Source organism: Seriola dumerili, unplaced genomic scaffold (assembly GCF_002260705.1).
Source record: "Seriola dumerili isolate Sdu_G_001 unplaced genomic scaffold, Sdu_1.0 BDQW01001168.1, whole genome shotgun sequence".
Lineage (NCBI taxonomy): Eukaryota > Metazoa > Chordata > Actinopteri > Carangiformes > Carangidae > Seriola > Seriola dumerili.
Genome location: NW_019175423.1, coordinates 265,917 through 289,451, shown reverse-complemented (window position 1 = coordinate 289,451; position 23,535 = coordinate 265,917).

Sequence of the window (23,535 nt, the reverse complement as noted above, 5' to 3'; positions counted from 1 at the left end):
GTCACACTTCAGATAGATGTCTAAATCTATCTGTAGCACAAAGCAGTTTAGTTCTTGACCATCTTAAGCCCGACTGTGGTACTATTAATTCTGGGTCAATTAAGACATTGAAGGCAAAGGGGGGTCACAGCAAATACTGATGTAGGTTTTTTCTCTTTACTGCATTTTGAATGAAGTTCACAGATGAATAAGAATTACTCATGTCCCCTTTTTTGAAAGTATCCTCACTTTACTTTTTATATCTGAATCACTTAACAGATAGTGGGTAGTCACACCTTGTTTGATTAAAACAGCTTTGTGCTGCTGATGAAGACACATTGTTTGATTGTTAATTGCTCAAATGTAACAATTGATATTTAAATGAGCATTAACTACATTATCCACTGATGTGTAGTCAGTGTCGTCAGGAAATCATTTCAGCAACAACAGTGACAGTGCTACCTTGATGTCCTTGCTTAGTCAAAAATATACTTTCACTTTCACTATCCAGCTTAAGTATCAAACAATTTCGTGATTACAGTTCAGTTTCCTCAGTTTAATCCTCTCCTGCTGAATGCATGCCGTGCCGCTGTTGTATTTTGTTTTGCTGTTTGTGTTGTTCTTCACTATCATTTCTCCTCTCCCTCTTGTGTCTCGTCACTCTTGGGGGTTTCCAGTCCATCAACGGGTTTCTGATTTTCTTTTGGGGCTTTAGGCTAAAGCAGCTGATTTACTGTAAGTATGTAAAGAGATGAAGATCGATAAAGACCACCTGTCCAGACTTCCTCCCTTTCTTGCTTATCAGCTGGCCCACCAATGACTCATTGCCCACGAGGCCCTTCAGATTTTAACTCATAACACATCTACTGAGTTGTATTGATGGAAGTCCAATGAAAAATAAACAAGTGAAGATTCCAGTTGTGTTTCTGTTTCATTTAGTTTGGATAACACAGATATTTCATTTTTCATTCATGTGTAGACATGATTTAATTTCTGAAATGAAAACTGAATTCTTTTTCAGTTGTTTTACAGTTTACATTCGACCAGTCTTATTTGAACAACATTAAAGTTATAAAGTTAAATGTTTTGGCATTTTTGATAATACAGTGAGAGAGACAGGAAAAGAGAGAGACTGAGGGGATGAAATGCAGCAAACGGCCATAGGTCGGATTCAGACCCATGGCCACTACGTTTAGGACTAAGTCCATGTGGTACGTGCTCTACCAGGTTAGCCACCGGGGCGCCCTCATTTGAACAACATTGTTGTGATCAGACTATAGGGGCCGACAAGGGCAAATGTGCTGCAACAGCCTAAAACATTTCCAATAGGAGAAATAAGCTGCAAATTCATAATCGATGCAGATTCAAAAAAACATATGAAAATACAATACAAATACAACAACGGGAACGTGCTGCAAATGAAAAATCGTGCTGCAGGAAGACAAAACAAACACACTGCAAATACAGAAACGATGCCACAACAAAAACACGCAAACCACCAAAACAAATGCAACAGAAAAAAGTGCTGCATATTCAGACAACACAACAGAAACACTCCAGACCTCTAGGGGGAGCACTAAGTGGAATAACTTGACCATAAGCTTGAGCTTAAAACCTCTACAGATGCAATTTCAGGGCTGACTACTATAAATGATGATTATCTGTTACTGATGTAAAGTGTATTCGAAGAGGGAAATTAGTCTTTATTGTCCTCTTCATATTTTTCCAAATGCAAAAGTGATATTATTGACATCATATTATGAAAACATAACACCTCTGGCCCTGGCTGTTGCCGGTGCGGAGGCGTTATGTTTTCAGGTTATCAATACGTATATCTGATTCCGATTCCCGAACACTTTTTTGGCCATAACTCACGAATTCATACACTAATTATGACATGATTTAACTCAGATTTCTATAAGGATAAAATGAAGTGATCAAAGGAAAACTTCACTGTGACATCATTATGTTCTGCAAAAACACTTCTGGTCATTATTTTCAACACTGTAACTCAGGAAGGAAAGTCTGTGACCATAGTTCCTTTTTATATATGTTTTTATCTGATAGATGTAGTTGCTAGTTGCTGTGCAAAAAACTTTACTGACAAAATGTATGAGCAATTAAAACTCCACTTCAACCCATTACAATGTAAATTCTCCTCACGCGCTAATATATCAGTGACATTGACAAGGGTCATTGTCATAATGAGTATTTTTACTTTTGCTTTTACTTTTGCATTTTCTTCCTGATATTTACTTGCTGTACTTTTATTGGTTGGACCACAACAGCGGGGCTAGCCCTATAATCTGGAATGTCCCTGACTGACTGACTGACTGACTGGCTTGGGTGATCATATTTCCACAACTGGTCAGCCGAGTTTCTCGTCACTGAGTTGAGTTGAAAGAGGCTCTATTAGGGGGGTGTTTACAGCTGCAGTGTTAGCTCATTGTCTCTAGATTTAGAGACTTTCTTTCAATCTGGTTTCCCGACTGCTCTGGAACTGCAGGGAAGAGAAGGAGCTCTTCCAATACATTGAGCCTCACCTCCATAACAGCAAATAAACTACTTTCATGACATGTATCATTATTACTAAAGGAGGCAGATGAATAACTAAACATTAGACACACCGAACAGAGACAGCAGGAGAGAGGGAGGGAGAGAGAGAAGTCATCAGTAACAAGGCTTCGTATTAACGACTATGACCTACTCTAAAATAAAGGCAAAAGCCTGAAAAATAACTATAAATAAAAAAAGATAGTCTGTGTCTTCTAACTTTCTATGTTACAGCAAATACCACTGAAATCACAGCTCAGTCTTTTTCTTTAATTTATGTTTAGTGATTTTGTCAGATGACTTCACAGGTATAAAATCAGGATTTGACAGAGGCAGTCCAGACATAGACTAGGTTCTGACCTAGTCTTTTTTTAATACAGGACTTTTACTTGTAAAGAAGCTAATGAGGGTAATCAGGCTTCAATGTGAGTCACACAAATTGAATTGATATCTTTCAAAGTATCTTCCATCATAGCTTTGCAAGCAAACACTGTGGAAACACAAAGAGGGAATTTGGAACTAAAGACATCACAGGATTTATTTATCAGTCAAAATTACATTACGAGACCAATAAAAATAGTTATATTAATTAGAGGATGCTCAGACGCTGAAAACAAAAAATATTTTTTTTAAAAACTGTGTTGACCCCTGTACATAACTTCATGAAGTTATTAGCGATCAGAATCTCTGTTGCCCTGATGCCACACCACTGACACAAACAGTATCTCAGAGGATGAAAAAAATTAAGTAAACTCAAACATTAAGGAAACAGTTAGTGAACGGTGGTTGTCATAGTTACAACACAAAAAGTCAATAGAATATGTCTTTCTTTGTCATTTTTGAGAACTCCAGCTGAAAAGAACTGAAATTTGATTCACATCAATAACTATCTGATCAAAGCTTGAGGCAAATTCTACAGTCACTATTAATAACTATTGTGGTTTGATACCTTAAATAAAACTGTATTTGCTGCCTGTATAATCACATTCCATTCTCATCCCTTCAAACATCAAAGCTGCAATTGTGGATGCTTCTAGTGATAAGGGGAATTTTTTGGAAGTAAATGTTCTTGTTTTTACAACACATTATTCTTTGCAACTGAATTTGAATGTCAGTGTTTATCAAATGTCCACTCCAAAGAGTACTCCTAAAATACAAGCTCAGGGTTGAGGTTAGAGTCTGTTTTGTCCTTGTTTTTATCACATTGAATTATGGAGCGACAAAAGTGATGAAAATGCAGGAATATGACTCACATTATCATCAGCTACAACAGTCAGAAGTTATAAATGAACAATGATTTCATCAGTGAGCTCTAGGGAAGAGGATCTGTTCTTTGAGTTTAGTTGCGTTCTGTTTCAGGTTGAGCTATAAAATTTGTTCACCTTTTCTTTACAGAAACAATGTGGCCTACCTGCACTCACAATGATAAACCTGCTGGCTGCTGGCTGCTTGCCAGAGCCAGTATTCACAAAGTATCTTAAGTTTTAATGTAGTTCCTAACTTGCCGATTTTGGAGAAACTCCTAAAAATAATGGGTGTGTCAGTCCTAACTTTAGGACTCCTGGTTTTTCTGACTAAGAGTAATTCACAAAGAAACTTAGCGCTAAAAGTAGCACCTAGAAGTTAGAAGCAGTCGAGAGGACTCCTAACTCACTAAGACCAAATCACAAACAATCTTAAACCTGCTATCTGCTATCATTCCATGTCGCAGTGTTTTTGAAACCTTACATGATGCTGAATAACATAAAAGACACGACTCAATCACGAGGGAATAATGATCGTAGTGGAGTTTGTGAAGATGCAAAAACATCTCCAACTGAAACAACCCAATCAGTGGAAATTAAGCATTTGGCAACGCTGCGCTACTTTGCAACACAGGAAAACCAATCTGTTCACCAAACAATAAATGTCCTCTGACATCATAGGACAATCCATATGATTTCTTTTAGATGTTCAACAACTACAGAGAATAAAGCAGCTTCATGGTTGGTCTACCCGTATGATTGGTGCTAGAGATGGAACACGTAAAAATTATTGCACTATCACAAGAGGAGGAGGTATTTGTAAACAGGAATAAAAAGTCACACCATCAACACACAGTTGTATTGATGCGCCCTGTACAGTTGTAGACACTGTTGTACAGTGTCCAGGATCTATACACGAGTCATGGATCTTAATGGGGAGTGACCTGATCAGTTGTTTGAAAGTATCATATTCCAGCTGGATTTCACATGGTGAGACAGGGGAAATCTTCTCACACCTCAACCCACAGCTGGGACCACAGCTACAGGTACAGCTACAACAGACTGTGACTAATAGGCTGCCAGTTAGCTTTAGTTAGGTCGTCTAGGACAGGTTTGTTTTCTTTTTTTCTTTTTTTTCCATTGAGAGAATTGAATGTAAGTTTTTATAGTAAAATTAAATTCTCGCGGGTTGACACAAACCTGATCATACAGATGCATTTTGGAGAATGCACTACTTTTGTAAACAGTGCCTTTTCTGTTGTTATTTAATTTGTATTCTTTTATTTCTCAGTGTTTTCTCACTGTGGTTCCTGCAAGCGAGCTCTTCCATGAAAATTTACGTCAGCCATAGCAAGTGACACTCTTAGCTTAGGAGTTTTCGCTTTTCCTTACTAAAAGTTGGTCTCAGCAGCTTTGTTAATAGGCCTTAGTAAAAAATTTTTGGTTTAAAACTTTTAATTAAAACTTTTTTAATGTGACTTGGGAGTACTCATAGTGGTAAGATAAAATGCTTTGTGAATACAGGCCCATAGCTCTTATTGTTGTAAATGTATGTATATGTACAAACTCCCTCTTCTCCTCAGTACGTCCGGTTGTCATTTCCAAAATTTTTAATAATATATTATTTAATGTTATTTTAAAGTTAAATGTAAATATTAAATATAAATATAAAATCAAAACTAAATGTTAATTCAAAATCTAAATGTTAAATATCAAACGTTGAATCTAAATGTTGGTCAAAGTCAATATTTAACTAATATTCACACTGCCAGTCAGTGAAAAATACCCAAATAAAAGCTTGATCCATCACTATCCACAGTCAATCCATTCTCAAAGATGTTACTATTATGGTCCTGGGATTGTTATCATATCACTTTAATAAGTTTTCATATTTCAGGTGAGGATTTAACATTTAGATTTAATATAGGATATAATGTTTAGATTTAGATTGAACATTTAAATTTAGATTTGATATTAATAATTCAAATAGAATATTTAAAGAAAAGTAATGTAAACAAACACTGTCAAAATTCACAAATATTGCTGTAAATCTAGTAAAAAGTGACTTTAAAAAATTCATAGCACTTTTTTTTTTATATTGTTTGGGGCTAAATGTGGCGAAACAACACTTTACATTACAAATGAAATGGTCAAAGTTGAAATTCTGACATTTAAGGTGTATTGATTGATACACAAAATCAACTCATGCTTTGAGTAAGATGCCAGAAAAAATTCCACCTTAAAAGTTGCCAGTAGCTGCATGTAGCACAGTGAATTAAATCATTTTTTCCACTGTAGCCTACTTGCAGGAAATGAAAGCCAGGTAGCTACGTTTTCTTAGCCTAGCCTGTTAGCTGAGCTTGACCTCTGCCTGCACTGCAGTTTCTCCTCTGAATGGATGTTTCCAATGTAGCTTCACTTGCTCTACACAAGTCAGTAAATTAAATAATTCAAAACACACTACTACTTGAGTTCATTCACCTGCTGCTTGATGTTATGCTAATCACAACCTGCTACATCCATGGTATCATCTAATACTACTTAGCTTATATTCTCAACATGATGAAACTATTAATAAAGTCAGTCTAATATTTGAATGTCTGCTCAGTTAGAGTTGACTAATGTGTATAAACTTGCCACCTTAGGAACAGTGGTCACATAACCTTGAAAACAAGCATAGATAAATACTTTATTGACATTGCATATCAAGACAAAATGAAACTTAGCAATCCACTCCTTATAGAGGCATAAATGTCTATAGAGATAAGAATGAAATAGTCGTAAAAATGGTCATAAAATACTTTATCCATTGTCCAGATGTCGTTACTGTGCATTAACTGAAATAGCTGATGTAGTTTTCTTTGGAGCACCCTTTCATCTCCCAGGAACAGCTCACATAACAAGAGATGCTGTTTGTTTCTGTTCTAAATTCTTGCCAGCTTATCTGTGGTCAGAGCAGATGACAAGTCAGAAATCTCTTTCATCAGATTTGGTTAACAGACTGAAATTGCAGTGTTAATGGGAATCTGCAAAAGTATCCCCTGCTAGAAGAGAACGTCCTGCTTGTTTCCTGTTTTTGTTTTCATCAGCTGTGAGCAGTTTCTGTTTGATGGAGTGCTGCAGATAAAACATATGCCACTGGCTGAACATACTGGTTTGACATGAAATTACAGTTTCATTCCAGAGTGACATCTCTGCTGCTTAAGAGACATCTGCAGAGGATCTCTGCAGTTTTACTTTTTTACTCTAGACAAATTTGTTTGAGACATAATTCATCTGTTTTTTTATGAGTGGTGCTGGTCTCAGCAGTTCAAATGGCTGTTTACTGCAAAAGTGCATTTTTAGTCTGCAGAGGTTTGTCTTTACTGAAGGGAAATTAATCACACATCTCTTAATACGGACATGAGCACTGCACAAGACCTGAGAAATATAAAGATGAATAAATTAAAGCAATTTAGTTTTTGTTGATCAGACTTGCTGATCTGCTGTAACGGTCTCTGTTTTGTTTTTGGGTGGGGTGGGTGGGGGATTGGTGGGCGTTTTTGATGGTTCCTTTTTTGTGGTTTTTTAAAGAGAAGTGGTCAATATCTACAGCTGTTCAATTTAACAAATACACAAAGAAATTCGATTAAAACAAAACTTCCTGGTCAAAATCTCTGTCCTCCATGGTAATATTCAGTTTTCTTTCAAGCATTTAGCATTTATGAACCTTTCAACCAATGGTTTGATGATGACATGAAAACATTTATATCCATTTGTATTTACAATCCAACATTTTTTTTATCCCAGTTATTAATATCCAGCCTCAACAGGTTACATGTGAAGGATTTAACGACCAGCAGACTCTATACTGCTCTTCCATCACAGTGCCATGTGCTTAGCTAAAAGTTAGCTATTAGCTTAGTAATAATAATAATAATAATAATAATAATAATAATAATACATAATACATAATACATAATACAAAATAATACATACAAATAATAATGAAATAAACTTTATTTATATAGCACTTCTCTTAACAAAGTTAAAGTGCTTTGTGGGAATTAAAAACAAAAGAAAAACAAAGACATCATAAAAGTAAGTTACTAGATTGTCCATGTCATGGGAAAATAAAACACAACAAGATATCAAACATTCATAAAAGCTTTCCGATAAAAGAAGGAATTAAAAAAAGAATTAAAACATTAAGAAGAATTTTAAAAGACAGTAATGATATAGCCTGTCTGATCTCACTAGGTTGACTGCTCCACAGTTAGGTGCCTCTAACTGCAAAGGCCTGGTCACCTATAGTCACCAGCTGAGACCCAGGAATAACCAGTACAGCTAGTAGGTGTGTGTGTTGAAAAAGAAATGTGGTTCATACATTATTGATTATGTATTTTATTTCATGTTACACACCCTGATTCACCAGATGTTTTTATATAATTATGAAGTCTCACATCTTTCTGTGTTTCTATTTATCATTAATGCAGGTGTAAATATTGGTAAATAAATAATAGATATTAGTAAGTTATTATATCACTTTAACTATAACTTCCTAATAAACAGTTAAAATTGTTCAAGTTATTTATCAGGTATCACAGGGGTCTCCCTCAACCAGTCACCTGAAATTATAACAAACATATATGTTAATAAATCATTAATGAATATTTAAAAAGTTGTAATTGACTATAAGCAGTTTCTAAAAGGCTCTTGGTCCAGATGTTCTGCAGGAGCTCCAGGAGATAAGTGGTCCATTAGGTCCATTAGAGTTTCTGTCTAATATAATAAAGAACAAAGTAAAAAGACAAACCAAGTGTCAGGCTGAATTTTCCACAACCTGGCAACCCAAACAATGTTCTTATTAACAGGTTATAACTGATGTATAAATGATTTCACTTATATACAGTTAACAAATCCTTTATAAAGGACATGTTATTAGAAAGTGGTAGAACTAACAGGTGTAAAATAAATACAGACATCTGCTTATTCTTCTGCTATTTCTGTTCTATTATTCTTAAAGCAAAGCACACTCTGCACACAGATGTTGACAAGTAGCAGCAGGACAATATTTTGGAGCACTCCATTTCCCAGAAAGGTGTTATCACTCATGCAGAGGTGGCATTCAACTGCAGTCTAAGGACAATAATCTTCTAAAAATTACATCCTTGAACAACCATTGTTTTTCCGAATACATGTTCAGGGAAAATCAACATGGCAGTATAAAGAGCTATTTTTGTAGCACCTGCAAGTTTTAGGAGCAATGGCACCGTCAAGGGTGGGGCAAATGTCATTGTCCACCAATGTGGCCACCCCTGATCTTATTGGTTTATTACAGTTTTTGCCCGTTGCTTGAACACATTTTGCAAAACTTCGCTCATTGTGCCAAAACTCTACACACAAGTAAACATGAAACAACACTGGGAAATATACCATTCACATCTGTGTCAAATTGAAACTCTACTATCAAAACCTAAACTCTGCTATCAAAACTGCTATCCTTTGTCAAAATGTAACTCTGATGACAAAATGACACACACTTGCATCATATGCATACACTTTCAGATCAGGGGGAACACACTAGTCTACTTTATATAAAACACTGCAGTCTTTGATTTTCACTGTTTATTCAGAAGGCACATTTTCAGGAGGCACATTTTCAAACAACCAAAAAAGCAAATAGGCCTACTCAGTATTGTACATTGCAGCACTGTACATTGCAGTAACATGAATTCAGATAGAAAAAAGAAAAAAGAAAGAAAAAAAAAAGAAAAAAACACTATACTGTAAACACAGAAAATCATGGCAATTGTGCATACGTGGGCTCATGGATCCCACCGTCTGTTGGGGTCTGGCCACAGGACCTCATTGACATAGCAAGCAATGTCTTCTCCCGCTAGGCACCGGGGAAAATATCCCCTTGCATGTCGAAACCATCCATGGTTTGCTGTCACCTGAATGTCGCCACAGGCCTGTTCCATTGCCTGCAGAAGATGCATGCGGGCATGTGGTTGGCGGTCATATACACGCCATCTCCAAGCCGAAAAGAATTCCTCTATAGGGTTTAAAAATGGTGAGTAAGGGGGCAAGTATACCACTTCAAATTGATTGTGGTTGGTGAACCAGGCCTGGACCAGAGCAGCCCGATGGAAACTGACATTATCCCATACCACCACAAACCTGGGCTGATCTGGTCTGTTCTGTACAACTATATTATGGAGAGCATCTAGAAATGTGAGTATATGTTGGGTATTGTATGGACCTAGTTTTGCATGATGATGCAGAAGCCCCTCGAAGGCTTATGGCGGCACACAATGTGATTTCCCCCGCACTGCCCCGGGACGTGCACAATTGCCCTTTGGCCAATTACATACGACCCCGTTGTTCTATTTTGCTCAGGTCGAATCCAGCTTCATCAATGAAAACGAATTCATGAGGCTGTGCAGCTCCATCCATGGCCAAGATTCTCTGTAACAAAAAAAACAAAACATATTACTACAGTGCTACACATACAGAACAACCCCACCCCATCACACAAGTACCTGTGTAGCTCTCCGAATGGATCCATGTGGTACTGATATGGTACATATTCAGCTGCTACTGGATTTCACCAATACTGTATTGTAAATGTAAAGGACAGTTACACTTACCCGTACATATTCACATTGAAGTCCTTTGACCCTGACACTTCCTCTCAAATGGGACCCTGTAGAGCTGCTTCATGGTGATGTGTGTTTTCCCAGATGCGTCCGATGGTGGTGATGCTCACATGGTTTATGTTGTTGAAACACTTGCCTGTCTGCAAGTACTTTCTGTCGTAGCTGGTGGAGACGGATGGCATTGTCTGCCCTCACTAGGTCAACAACGGCAAGTTCCTGCTGTTGTGTGAACAGGCGTTGGCGTCCTCCCCCAAAAGGTCTTCTAGTCATTCTAGAGAAATACAACCACAAATTGTCATTGGTTTGCTTCTTTTTCTTACAGTACTATATATACTGTACTTTACTGTATATACTGTATCATCCACTGTACTGAAACATCTCAATATAAGTAATCATGGTATGTTTCACAAAAACTACCACTTTGGCTGCAAAAGGAGCATTAGCACCCTGCAATACCCTGTATACGTGATGTGGTAATGTGATATACTGTAGTACATACTGTAAATACCATTGAGTAGAGTAGAAGGTAGAGAGGTGAAGACATACCTGTTTTCCAGTCGGAATGTTCTTATTACAGATGCCACTGTGAAGCGGCTTAGATGTGGGTGGACTCTCTGCCCAGCTTCCCTCATAGTCAGGCCATGGTTGATGACATGGTCCACCAAAGTTGCTCTTATATCATCAGAAATAGGGGTCCGTGCATGGCCTCTTCAACCTTGACCTTGTCCTTGTCCTCCTCTTCCTCTTCATCTTCCTCTTCCTCTTCCTCTTCCTCTTCCTCTTCCTCTTCCTCATCCTCGTCCTCGTCCTCGTCCTCTTGCTCTACCTCTGCCTCTCGCTCTCCCTCCATCCATGCTTGCAAAGTTCTTGAAATGGCTAAACTGAGGGCTTTTTGTAGCTGGCTGATTGGTGTTCAGTTTTGCAAGTAAGTGCCTTCAGGTGTGTATTTGAGTGGTTGCAATTACCCGATGTGTTTTGTATTTTGGATACATGTGTTTTCCAAATGGCACCCTGAGATTTCATTTTTGAACGAAGTGTCTTATGTATGAAATAGAGTGTAGTATGCAGGACCAAGTGTGTTGCATAAAGGAGTAAGTGTGTTGCAGAATTGCAACTAGAGTGCAAAGCAGCGTTTTTGTTTAAGGTATGGGTACATGTGTTTGAGGTATGGTAACAAAAGCTTCAAGTTGTGTTACTTTAGTCTAAGCATGGGTCTATAGTGTTCAAGCAACGGGCAAAAACTGTAATTGAAACTCCAACATCCGAAATGTCAGTGAATGTACCTGCATTGTCTGAGTGTAAGTGAAAGCAGCATGAGATGAGCCCTTGCACTGTGCAATGCCAGAAGACTATTTCCTGTCATCATAGAGAGCAGCAGCGGAGAACTGACGCAGCAGTGGAAACAGCATTGAAGAGTTGATTTAATACTTGGAGGCTTCTGTGTGGTGTTTCTAAACTTGAGAAGGTTTGTTCCCAGTACATGTTTTGTTCTGAACAATCAATGTACACCTCTAAATTAAAGCTGTATGTTTGTCTTTTTCAGGAGAAGGACAACTGGTCTATTTGAAGAGCAATGAATCACCTAACACGCATTAACTGTAAAATAGAGACCAAAGTATATCAGTGTGGGATTCTTCTCATATTGAAATATGAGATATATACAGTAGCCTCTACAGTATACAACAACAGCATAAGAGAATTCCTGAAATTCAGTTATGGCTTTTGGTTTTCGTGTGCCACCCCAAAATTTTCGGTGGTCCCATCTGGCCACCTCTATGAACATTTTCTGGAGGCACCACTGTGTAGGAGGTGTTTGGGATGGATGGTGTAAGTACCAGACTACAACAGATATTGTTAAACGAATGCCTGAAATAACAATGTGAATGATAGAGTTTCAGCTCATTGTTTATCTGTCAGGATACAATGTTACTGTACTGGTTCACTCTCAGCGCTCTCATGGCCTTGTTTTCAGCCACAGCAGAGGCTGCTTTCAGAGAAACATCTGTAAACAGCAGCAGAAAACAGCAGGAATACTCAGTCAGAGAGCAGCTGGTGAACATGATGGAGTATTTTGCAGCCAAAGAGAAGCTGGTGGAGACCAATCACAGAGCTAAAAGAGAGGGAACACTGGACTGAAATTCATCAGGTGACAGAGCCACCACCGCACATGAATCATCATGTCTATCTGTAACTGCTGGATGTGGACACAAGCAATTATTCCTTGTGTCTGTGAAAACAAGTGGCCAATAGTTTTCATTTTCCAAACAGATGTTGTAGGAGAACAAATGTAATGTGTTGTCAGGGAACGTTTTGCAGATACATTTTGTGACTTCATTAAAATGTTTCCTCAGTCTGTTAATAAAAAGTCATCCATGCCATACTATGTCTCTGTACAGCAGAGTAATTACTCTTAAGGTGTGGCGGGAGTGCTTCCTGTTTGTGTATAGTGCTCTCAGGATGTTTATCCCATTACGGATGATCTACTTTTGAAAACACATTGCAGTGATAATATGTTGTGTAACAAATAACATGTAAGGTGAGTGATGCCGTGAGTGTGTGTGAGGGGGTGAGATATTTAGATTTGTCTGTTCCGTTTGTATCAGTCATTTCCTGAGTTTCTTTCAGTTGGGTCAGTTGGGAAAATCCAACTAACAAGCTGACAGCTAGAAGAATCAGCTTGTGAGACACATGACTTCTGACACTAAACCTCACACAGAGTCCCATCCTCCGCTGCCAGCTCTACACCTGAACCTCTTCCTTTCTCTACCTCAGTGGAAGTCCCGTTCAGATAAGTCAGGTGAATACCACACATGTAAACTTTAAAGGTCACCCTGAGATGCTAACAAACACATGACCACTGTGACTGATTCCACTGAAGTGTAATCTGTACAGTATGTGACAGAAAGTTTGGTGAATCCCAAATACTTATGTTGCCTGGCCAAGATTTGTTGCCAAAGTAAACACGACAACAGATCTGCCCCCAACAAAGTAAAAATATCACTCAGATCAGGGGTGAATCATCAAAGCCTGAATCACAAACAAAATTCCTGAACAGCTCTAATCATAAACAGCTCACCTCTGACGTCTGGAGCTACAAAATGCAGCATTTCCTCGTCTGTGGTTAATAGCTGTGGGTTGTGCAAGTTCACACTATACAAGATTCAAAGTTGAAATGAATTAGTTCACGTTCATTCCTTACATTTTTTTTTTAAATTCTTTTTCAGTAGAACCTTCTCCTACCATCTATCCCAGCCTCAAATCACTGCCACTTCTCAAACCACATGAATTACTGTTTACTACTATGGAGCCACAGACAGAGGTAGGTTAATGGGTTTACCCTTTCTTAATGATTTCTTGTGATTCATTCACTCTCAGATATTTCTAAAGAGAATCAGATGCTTCAACTTGATGTGTTGTTTCAGATTCATTACTGATGTATCTGTTTATTCAGTGGGTGAATTAATTAATAAAAGACTTCAAATGTTCATATGTACTGACTTTAGCTTATTGCCAGGACTAGATCCCACACCTGACACATGCCTTTACTGTGAAAACAAAACACAGTTCTTCTTCCGGTGTTTGGCAAACAGCTTTTTGGTTCACTACCGCTACCTTCTGCTGTGTGAGTGTCGTTGACTTTCGACGCCCATGTTCATTAGTTCCAAACACAAATGTTCAGTGATCGCATCCATGCACAACACTGAATAGCTCTCTCTGAAGTGAAGAGTTGTGTTTCTACATATTTAAAGATGAAAATCAAGTGTTTAACCTTGTTAACATCCATATGGTGTTGTCTAGATATATAATACAAGACATATGATGAATGAAAAAATCAGTCAACACCATGACTGAGTATTTCAACCTTCAACTGCTGTGAACCAATGGTAATCTCATAACAACAGATTCAGACAGCCAGAGTGTCATATGTCACAAACCTAAGGAACCAATCCTGTCAACTTGTGGGGGTGGGGGGCGGGGCTAAATAAACCTGAAACCTTGTCAGTACAGACAGAGAGAGTTAGCATTAGCACAACCACTAACGCTGTGTCAGCCACTGTCAGTTACAAGCTAACAAACAACATAAACAAATAAAAAATGCTAACTGCGCTAATGGTTCCAATACGACTGCTAGTCTCTGGTTCTGGTCTCAACAGACTCCTCATCTGAGTCTGGGTCTGACTGAGGCTCAAACATGTGGCTGAGTCTCTCTGATGTTTCCTCCTCTAACCATCTTGATACTCTCTGCTCTTTCACCTGTCAACCTGGAGCAAACAGGTGGTGGATGGGGCACAAGGCCTGATCCAGATTTCTCAATCAGGAAGATCTTCAGACCCAGTTTTTTTTTTTTCACTTTTTATGTGTTAAACAAAATATTAATCATAGCAGAGGATTTTTACAGAGTTCAAAACACGTCTGAAGAGGGAAAATCTTTTTTTATTGTCCTCTGATAACATCACCAGTTTAAAAAAGGATAAAAATCATGCAGCTGAGGTGAGTGTTTTTCTTTTCAAGCTTGTAGTCTTCAGACCCAACCGACTCCGACTCAAGTGACATCACTTGAGGATGTTGATTAGTCTTCACACACTTTACACCAGTGGTTCTCAAACTTTTTCACATCAAGGACTCTAAACTGACAAAAATTAGACCATGGTCCCCCGCCTGGCAAGTGTCAGAAAAGACTTATAGCTGAGAAGGAGTGGGCAAACAAAAAGCAAACAAACAAAAACAAAACACAAGAAGACAAAGGAAAACAAAGACAAATGACTAATTAATCAAATCAAACAGAAGTAAAACATTTACAAGTATTGTTAAAAAAAATCTAAAAGAAGGTCTTTAAAAGCAGAGATACATTTATCCAATATTAAGATGTTTTACTACAGAAAGGGTATGAAACCCTTGACCAGAATACTCTGGTAATATTCTGTCATTGTGTTACTTGTGGATGGAAATATAGTGATAAATTATTCCCCTTTTTGCTGGGGAGCACCAGGAACCCCCTTTAGGACCCCTGAGGGTCCCCAGACCCCACTTTGAGAGCCAGTACTTTTACTGTTGTTACTTTTGCAGAAGTACTCACCAACACCTGACTGAGGTGGGAAATCAGTGGAGTTTCCCTTCAAGTTAATGTCAATGGCATCTTAAGTATTGTTAAAGGACAACCATTTCCTTCTGATCATCCACCATGTATTTATCATCAGTCTGAGGGAAGTATTCAGATACTATCTTGCTATAATTTTTATGGACGTTTCCTAAAGCTTGAACACTTCATGCTGTAAATTCCCATAATCATCCAGAGGAAAATAAACAAACACTGTAAACAAACAGCAAACTTACAGTCATAATGTGCAGTCATTTGATTTCCTGAGCCTCATTCAAATGGGACTGGTTTCTCTGGAGGGTAATTCCAATGTTGCATGTCAGCAACTTTAAATCCACACCCTACATGTGCCTGATTTCTCTGTTTCACTCTCTCACCCCAGCAGACTTAACTGCCATATTTTACTGAACAGGGACGAAAGCACAGTCAAGTGTACCAAGGTTGTAACCCATCATTTTGAGAATCTTTGGATAGTTATTGAAAAATTGAAAGGTTCATATGGTATAAAAGTAGAAGTCCATGTGAAAAGAGAGAGAGAGAGGAGGCTTTGAGCCTCTCTTCTGATTGGCTCACCGACCTGTTGTTAGTAGAGCTTCAGAGAGAAGCCTGAGAGAGAGATGGTTTTTGGTTCTTAAAACCACAAATATATCTTCTTATGGATAAACACTTCAAATAAAACACAGGAAAAATGTAAAATATGGTACTATTTTTAATTATTTATAATCTTTAAATCATTATTATGCAGTGTGTGTACAGTAGTAAGTGTGATTACAGTAGCTTAACCATAACAGTGCTTGGTTGTATATATATTATACAATTACATATCAAAATATCTATAAAGAGAATAAAAGTAAAAATTAATACATTTAATTTCATTAGATTTAACACTTTTACATAAAAAATTACTGACAATCCATCAACAAAACAAATTAAGGGGCGCCTCAGTGGCTCATCACATAGGCTTAGTCCTAGCAGCCATGGGTTTGAGTCCGACCCACAGCCCATTGCTGCGTAAACCCCTCTCTTTCTCTCCCTAACTTTCTTGTCTATCTCTCACTGTCCTATCAGGATAAAGGCAAACAATCCAACTTTTAAAAAAAAACACATTAATCCTCATACCATAATGATCCTGTTTACCATTCACCAATAAATAAGGAATTTATTAAAATAACAATCTGTTGTGGACGCTCATGACTCTGACACCACATGGTATTGGTCAACACAATCACACATCTATAGTGGAGACGAGCAGCAGTCTGGCTAATTGGTTACTTTCTGGACAATATGGAACAATATGGGTCTCACATGCTACAATAACAGAACTAACAGCTGTTATTCAGTGACTTGCTTTTTATAAACATCTTTTACTCTCTGGCCAACAAACAGTCAGAGGAGTGACCTAGTTTGTGAGAACATAGTTCTGCTGTGAGTTTTATTGTTTGGATAAAAAGAAAACACATCTGGTGTTTATGTGAATGGCAGTGACGGTTTCTGGTTTGCTATCAGTTACCTGTCTGGCATCCTGCCACCAGGCTGTGGTTACGGAGGTGACGCCAGGATCATACCTGAGTCAACAACAGCCGCACTTTCACTGAGCTCACTGAACGTCCACAGAAGTGTTTCCTCATATCAGTGCCACTTCATGAGTTACCATCAGAGTTAAAACAAACTGAGTTGGAGTAATGTAGGAACAGTGGAATGGAGTGGAGCTTCAACAGTAGAATGAAAGTGAAAGCATGTTTGGACCAATCCCAGTGACCTTCAGCAAAAGAGATTACTACTTTAATTATTACTGTTGGACTGATAGACACTTCACACCCACAACAAACCACGGACTGAGTAAACCTCATCAATCACTGTGATTAGATACCCTAAAAATGACAATACTTGAATAACACAATGTTCTAAGCTGAAACAACAAAACAGCCAATGATCGTTAGCATGTACAGTACATTTAGCTAAAAAGACTAAACTTAGGTCATTTCAGTTTGCTTTCATTTTAATCTCTTTATTTTAGACAGATCTAAAATAAAGTTAGACAGACCTAAAATAAAGAAGGGGTATAAGCTGCTGCTAATGAGATACAAATATTTCACTTCTGAACACTGGGACCTTGTTTAAAATGCCAGGGTTTTAATTACATAACAGGAAGCTAAAATATCACCCTCAATATGCAATGTTTAATTTTTTCTAAGAACATTAAATAGTCCCTGCTCTAGTGAGACAATACTAGTTCAAGAAGCGTGAGAGACGTTATTTGTTTTATAGAGGCTGCAGTGTGTGTGCTTTTGTTGTGTTCACTCCTCCTCTGTGAGGTCAGTTGTTTCGATAAAGTGGATTCACTTGTACAAGGAGCTGCCTAAACAGGTTGTAGGCCTATGTCACTTTTTCAGGATGAGGGGATAGCAAAAGTAATATAGTAATATGATGAGTAATGTAACTAATTATTTTTGATATGAAGTAATAAGTAAAGTTATTACTTTCATAGGCGTAATAAGTAAAAGAAATACCTTATTACTCTTCCTGAGTAACTTGCACAACACTGGTTGTGTAGTTATTGTTACTGAGATTAAACTAGGTGGGTTGTTGCAGAAAATGTTTGTATTTATGACTGTACTGTAGTTTACACATCAGCAGTAAATAACATGAAACTTTGACTTTGACAATGTCACTGAATTGATCAACAAGCTGCTTCAGCTGTCTGTGAGTTCACAGTCTGTTGGTAGATTTACACCCTGACTTCTGGTGTTCCTGGAGAGAAGCTGGTGGTAGGTATGAGCCACAGATGCAATTCGCCTGACGCTCTGTCCTGTGTGAAGGGAAACAGAACCATCTGATCCAACGGGGAAATGTGAGGAGACAGAAGTATTCCCCTCCCTGCTGTCCCTTTTGTTAAATCTGGGGAAGTTGTCCCCTGGACTCAGCTCTAGTGGAAAATCATTGACAGTGATGGAGTTGTCGCTTTGGATCACGGAGTGACAATAAAGACACTGAGTAACAGCGAGGAGTGCCTGCCGGTGCTCTCGGAGCTGCACAGTCACACAGCAGGAGAGGAGCACACCGAGGTCAACACACGTCACAATGTGTGAACGACATTTCACTAAACCTCTCCTTATATGAGCTGAGACGTCTGGATGTCGACAACTTCATTAAATTACAACTCAGTGAAAGCTACATCACCAAGTAACAGCCTAACCTTACAAATGTTTAGGAAATTGTGAAGCATGGATGTCATATCTGTGTGTTTAGGAGTCAGGATGTGGTTAGCCTAACTTAGCATAAAGACTGGAGGCAATGGGAAACAGATAGCCTGGCTCTGTGCAAGGCTCAAAACTACACCTACCAACACCCCTAAAGCTCAGTAAAGAACAGGCTGGATCTCATAAATGTGGATTTAGATGGGGGTTACTGGCTGGAAGTATTTCTTGTTGAACAGTCGGTGACTGCAGCAGTGACTGTGCAGCTCTCTGAAGTTTACCTGTGAAGTTCACAGTGCAGTTTACAGGTTTTGGTACAATCATGCTTGTACCTGCACAGTTCTAACACTGGCATTCTCACATTTCTGTTTGTTGCCATTTCAGTTTATCTACTGGGTTGAAGATACAAGATAATAATTGTAATAATAAAAAATTTAAAAAACGGCCACAGCTGGCAAGTTGATCCAATTCTGTTATGAAAAACACCTCAACATCAGACTTTAGTATTCAGTTGTGTCGAGCATCAACCTCTGGAGGTGAAAAATGAAGCCAACACTGAAGTGTTAAAACCTACAGTTCCTCTAATGACCACTAGAGTCTGGCTCCAACAGTGACTCGAACCACATAGACTCCCATGTTAAAACTTTACACCAGAAATAAACATGTTTACAGCATGGCACAAAAAAACAGTTTTGGTCTCTAAAGCTAATTTCCTCCTTCATGATGACTAAGGGGGGAGATTTTTTATATAACTCACCTGTTTATTAAGTTTTCTGGCTGGAACGAAACAGTGGGGCCAGCCATATAATCTGGAATGTTCCTCATTGACTGACCATATTTCCACCATTGGTCAGCTGAGCGCCTCATCACTGAGTTGGAGTTTCTGGTACAAACATGTTCTATTTGGGGGGTATTTGCAGCTGCAGTGTTGCCAATTTAGCTCATTGTCTCTATTTTTAGAGATGTTTTTTCAAACAGACTGGGTATAAACCTGGTCCAGGCCAACCGGGGGCACAGGGCTGCACCTCTTGTTACAGGTGTCTTGTGCACTGAGCCGCTCTGGTTTCCCGGCTCCTCTGGAACTGCAGGGAAGTGCAGGAGTGTCTCCAATACACTGAGCCTCGCCTCCATTACAGCAAATAAACTACTTTCATTACATGTATCATTATTACTAAATGAGGCAGAGGAATAACTAAACAGACACAGAGCAGAGAGAGCAAGAGACAAGTCATTGGTAACGAGGCTTCGTACTAACAACTATGACCAACTCTACATATCAAACAGAGGGAGTTAGACATAAAGACCTGCCTCTAATAAAAGTCTGTTACACTCTGGAGTTGAAGTAAATAGACGAAAAAAGACTAAACTATTGTGGATCCAGACGGAGGCTGTGCTCTGTGTCAGACACTGAATAAGAGAGATACTCTGTCTTGAGGCACCCCAGTGGTTCACCTGGTGGAGTATGTGACATTTGGGGTTGGTCCTTCCCCCAGCATCCCAAGTTCAAGTCCGACCTGTGGCCCTTTGCTGCGTGTCATCCACTCTCTATCTCTCTCCCTCTCTATGACTGTATAAAAAGGCAAAAGCCTGAAAAATAATTTAAAAAAAGAAAGCAAGAAAGAATAACTTTCTTTTATGTGTTTAAAGATTTGTCAGACAATGTTGCAGTTCTAAAAACAAGATTTGGATCATCTAGATACATACATGGTTTGACCTAGTCTTGTTTATTTTATTAATGCTTAAAGTTCTACATCCCTCCTCTTTGCCCATTTTTTGAATTAGCTGGGAGTTAGGGGTGGAGTCAGACACAGCCGAGATGGCATCTGTGGAGCAGCTCACTCTGAGCTTGAAAACCGCTTTTCAGAAACCTGTGCGTGATGTCGCCGAGGTTACATCCATCTTTATTTACAGTCTGTGGTCAGCAACCATGAGGTTCTGAGAACATGGTCTTGGTTCCAGTACATATGATAGTTTTCAGTATCCCACAGGTACAATTTGAAGGTATTGAATATGACAAAGAGTTCAAAAAGCAAAATTTGTTAAATATTGCATTGGTAAAAACCGGGCATGTAGAGAGTTTTAACGAAAATTTGAAGTGTAGTAAATAGTAAGTGTGTGGAAAAAAATATTGTGAACTAAAGTTGACACCAGTCATGCACAACTGCAGATACATTTTTCTCAAAATTTTCTTTCAGTATTTAGAAGATGGAGATGATCCATGTTAAGTTATCTACTGTATTTTTTCTGAATCAAATTACTGCTCTTCACTTGTGGCTGTGTCAGTCATTGTTTCTGTTGGCAGGCACAAATTTAAAACACTTGAAAACAAAGTTTGGCACCAGGTAGCACAAACTGCTGGTCTGCAGTTGTCCCTGATCCATCTGTGTTTGATATGTAGGACTGTGACTGCAGCAGGGCTCAGGTGGAGGCCGGCAGGGCCACATAGCTGAGAGGAGCTGAGGCGTGATGAGACACGCATAACCTGAACCCTCTGCAGGTTTATCTGGGTCACTTCCAGACTCACAGAAACAGCAGCGGCACTGACACACTGATTATTAGACGGAAACTAAAGCTGACGCAACACAACCACAGCCTTGATGCAGGTTCACTCATTTCTAGGGTTTAATAGCCAGCCATTCATGCTACATAGTCATTGACAATTAAAAACAGTCTACAAAAACCCACTGTTCCTGTAGCATCTACCAATGTTTCATCAGTTTTTCTAAATGACTGAGGACCTCATCATACTGGAAATTGGCAGAGTGAAGTTCGTTAATATCACAGTTTTTTATTGCAGTGCCAGTGGTAAGCTAACAGCATTAGCTAGCACTTTAAAGAGCATACAGTTACAACATATACTGGATCAACATTACAACTGCCTACAAACCACACAACAGCATCAAACAGAAGTCTTCCCTAAATGGACTCATGGAAAACCTAAACACACCTGACAGGCATGAATTCATTTAAAAAGCTTGAATTAGGCCTTCCCGGTTTGCCTTGGAATGGAGTCGAGCTCCATCTCAACTTCACATTTTACCTCACCCAAGAGACAGTCAACTTTCATTTCTGGTGTCTGAAATAAGTTATGAAGTTCTAAACAAAATGTCAAAACAAGGTAAGGGAAGGAGACAAGAAAAGGGAGTCAGAGAAGAAGATTCTGAGACTTTGGCAAAGCTAATGGGTCTGGAAGAGGCTAAAGCTAATGCTGATAGGGCCATGACTCCAATTACCAATGAAGATGTCCTAGCTGTGATAAATATGCTGAATGGTACGGATCCCTTGCAGGCCTCAAAGCAGCTGAATATGATATCAGTGAAGATGATGTCTGTGTTGGGTCTGAGCTCTACCTCATGAGCTGGACACCAACTATGTTGGATTTCGGTTGTTTATCAATTTATTGGCTATCATAAATTAAAAAAATATTAATATTAAAAATATTAATATTAAATAATAACTTTAAAATTAATTCACGGGGCACCAGCCTAAACTAATAGGCAAAATAGCCAATATGGTTTTAGTCTCAATTTATTACCATTAATCTGGAACTCTGATTAACCATTAGCTTACTAACTATAACCAAATTACCAAATCAACAGTAAGTTAAAGTTGAAGGATTGGAATTCTACCAAGTAGAGGTTGGCAATATTCACGCTTGTGCAACATTAAACACACCAGTAGTTATACTTAAAGGCATTTATTTACAATGAAGCAGAGTAAAACACAATGTCTGATCTAGTATATACAGGTGTGTGTATGTGTGTGTGTGTTTGTGTGTGTGTTTGTGGGGACACAAACAAAGGCAAGATGGCCGATTCAAAGTGGTCACTGTGACCACATGACCTGAACAAAGAAGACTACACAAGATGGCGGTAAACAAAGAAACTACTCAAAATGGCCGCTGGACCACCTGGGGTGTGTGAGAGGGAAGGTGTGAGTTTCTTTGTTAGCCTAGCTCATGTAATCTAAAGGTACCAGGTTAGAGGGGGGTGGTTAGCTTCATGCAGGTTCTAGAACTGAGACGTACTGCTATGTGTGTGAACATACGAGTACTTGATTAACTGTATGACTGACCACAACCTAAGCAAACATTACAACAACAAGACATCAATCAACAAGTACATTAGCTATGCTATGCTATGCTGTGCTGTGCTATGCTGTGCTGGGAAAGGTTAGGCCCAGTCAGTTAACGTTACCCAGTCCTTGGAACAAGCAAAGAGGTCCTTTCCAGTGTTGGTGTAAAGTCCAGGGAGTTGGGAGGTTTCCTGGTGGAGTAAAGTCCTGTCTGGCTGTGTTGCTTTGTGGTTATCTCCTTTGTTCTCCTCACAGAGTTAGCTGTTCCATGCTAACTCTGCTACGACTCCTGTTGCTTGGAAAACCAGCTGGCCTTGTGTCGTAGCTGCTGATTCTGAAGAGGATTTGGTTCACTCACAGTTAATCCGAAGCAGGTCGCTGCTATTGAGGAGAAGAGCATTTGCAGGCTGCTGGTAGCGGGCCAGCGAGAGAGCTGGTTTCTCAGGTAGCAGAACTGACCTGGGCTGGGGCCTTGTTGCCCTTTGAAGAACCGAGAGGAGAGAACAGAAGCTGATCTAAAGAGCAAGCCCAAGAAAGAAGAGAGAGAAGAGGGCCAGAGATCTGGTTTTGTTTGGTGACACCCTTGGGTGTCACATGTCACACGCTGACCCACACTGGCTGGCCAGTAAGGTCCGTGGGGGGAAGGGTCGTCCCCAGGTGTGAACAGTGAGGAACTGTGGAGTGTGAGTTCCTTTGTCCAGTGGAGCAAAGAAACATATGGTCTCTTGAATGATGAGTCCCAACATCTG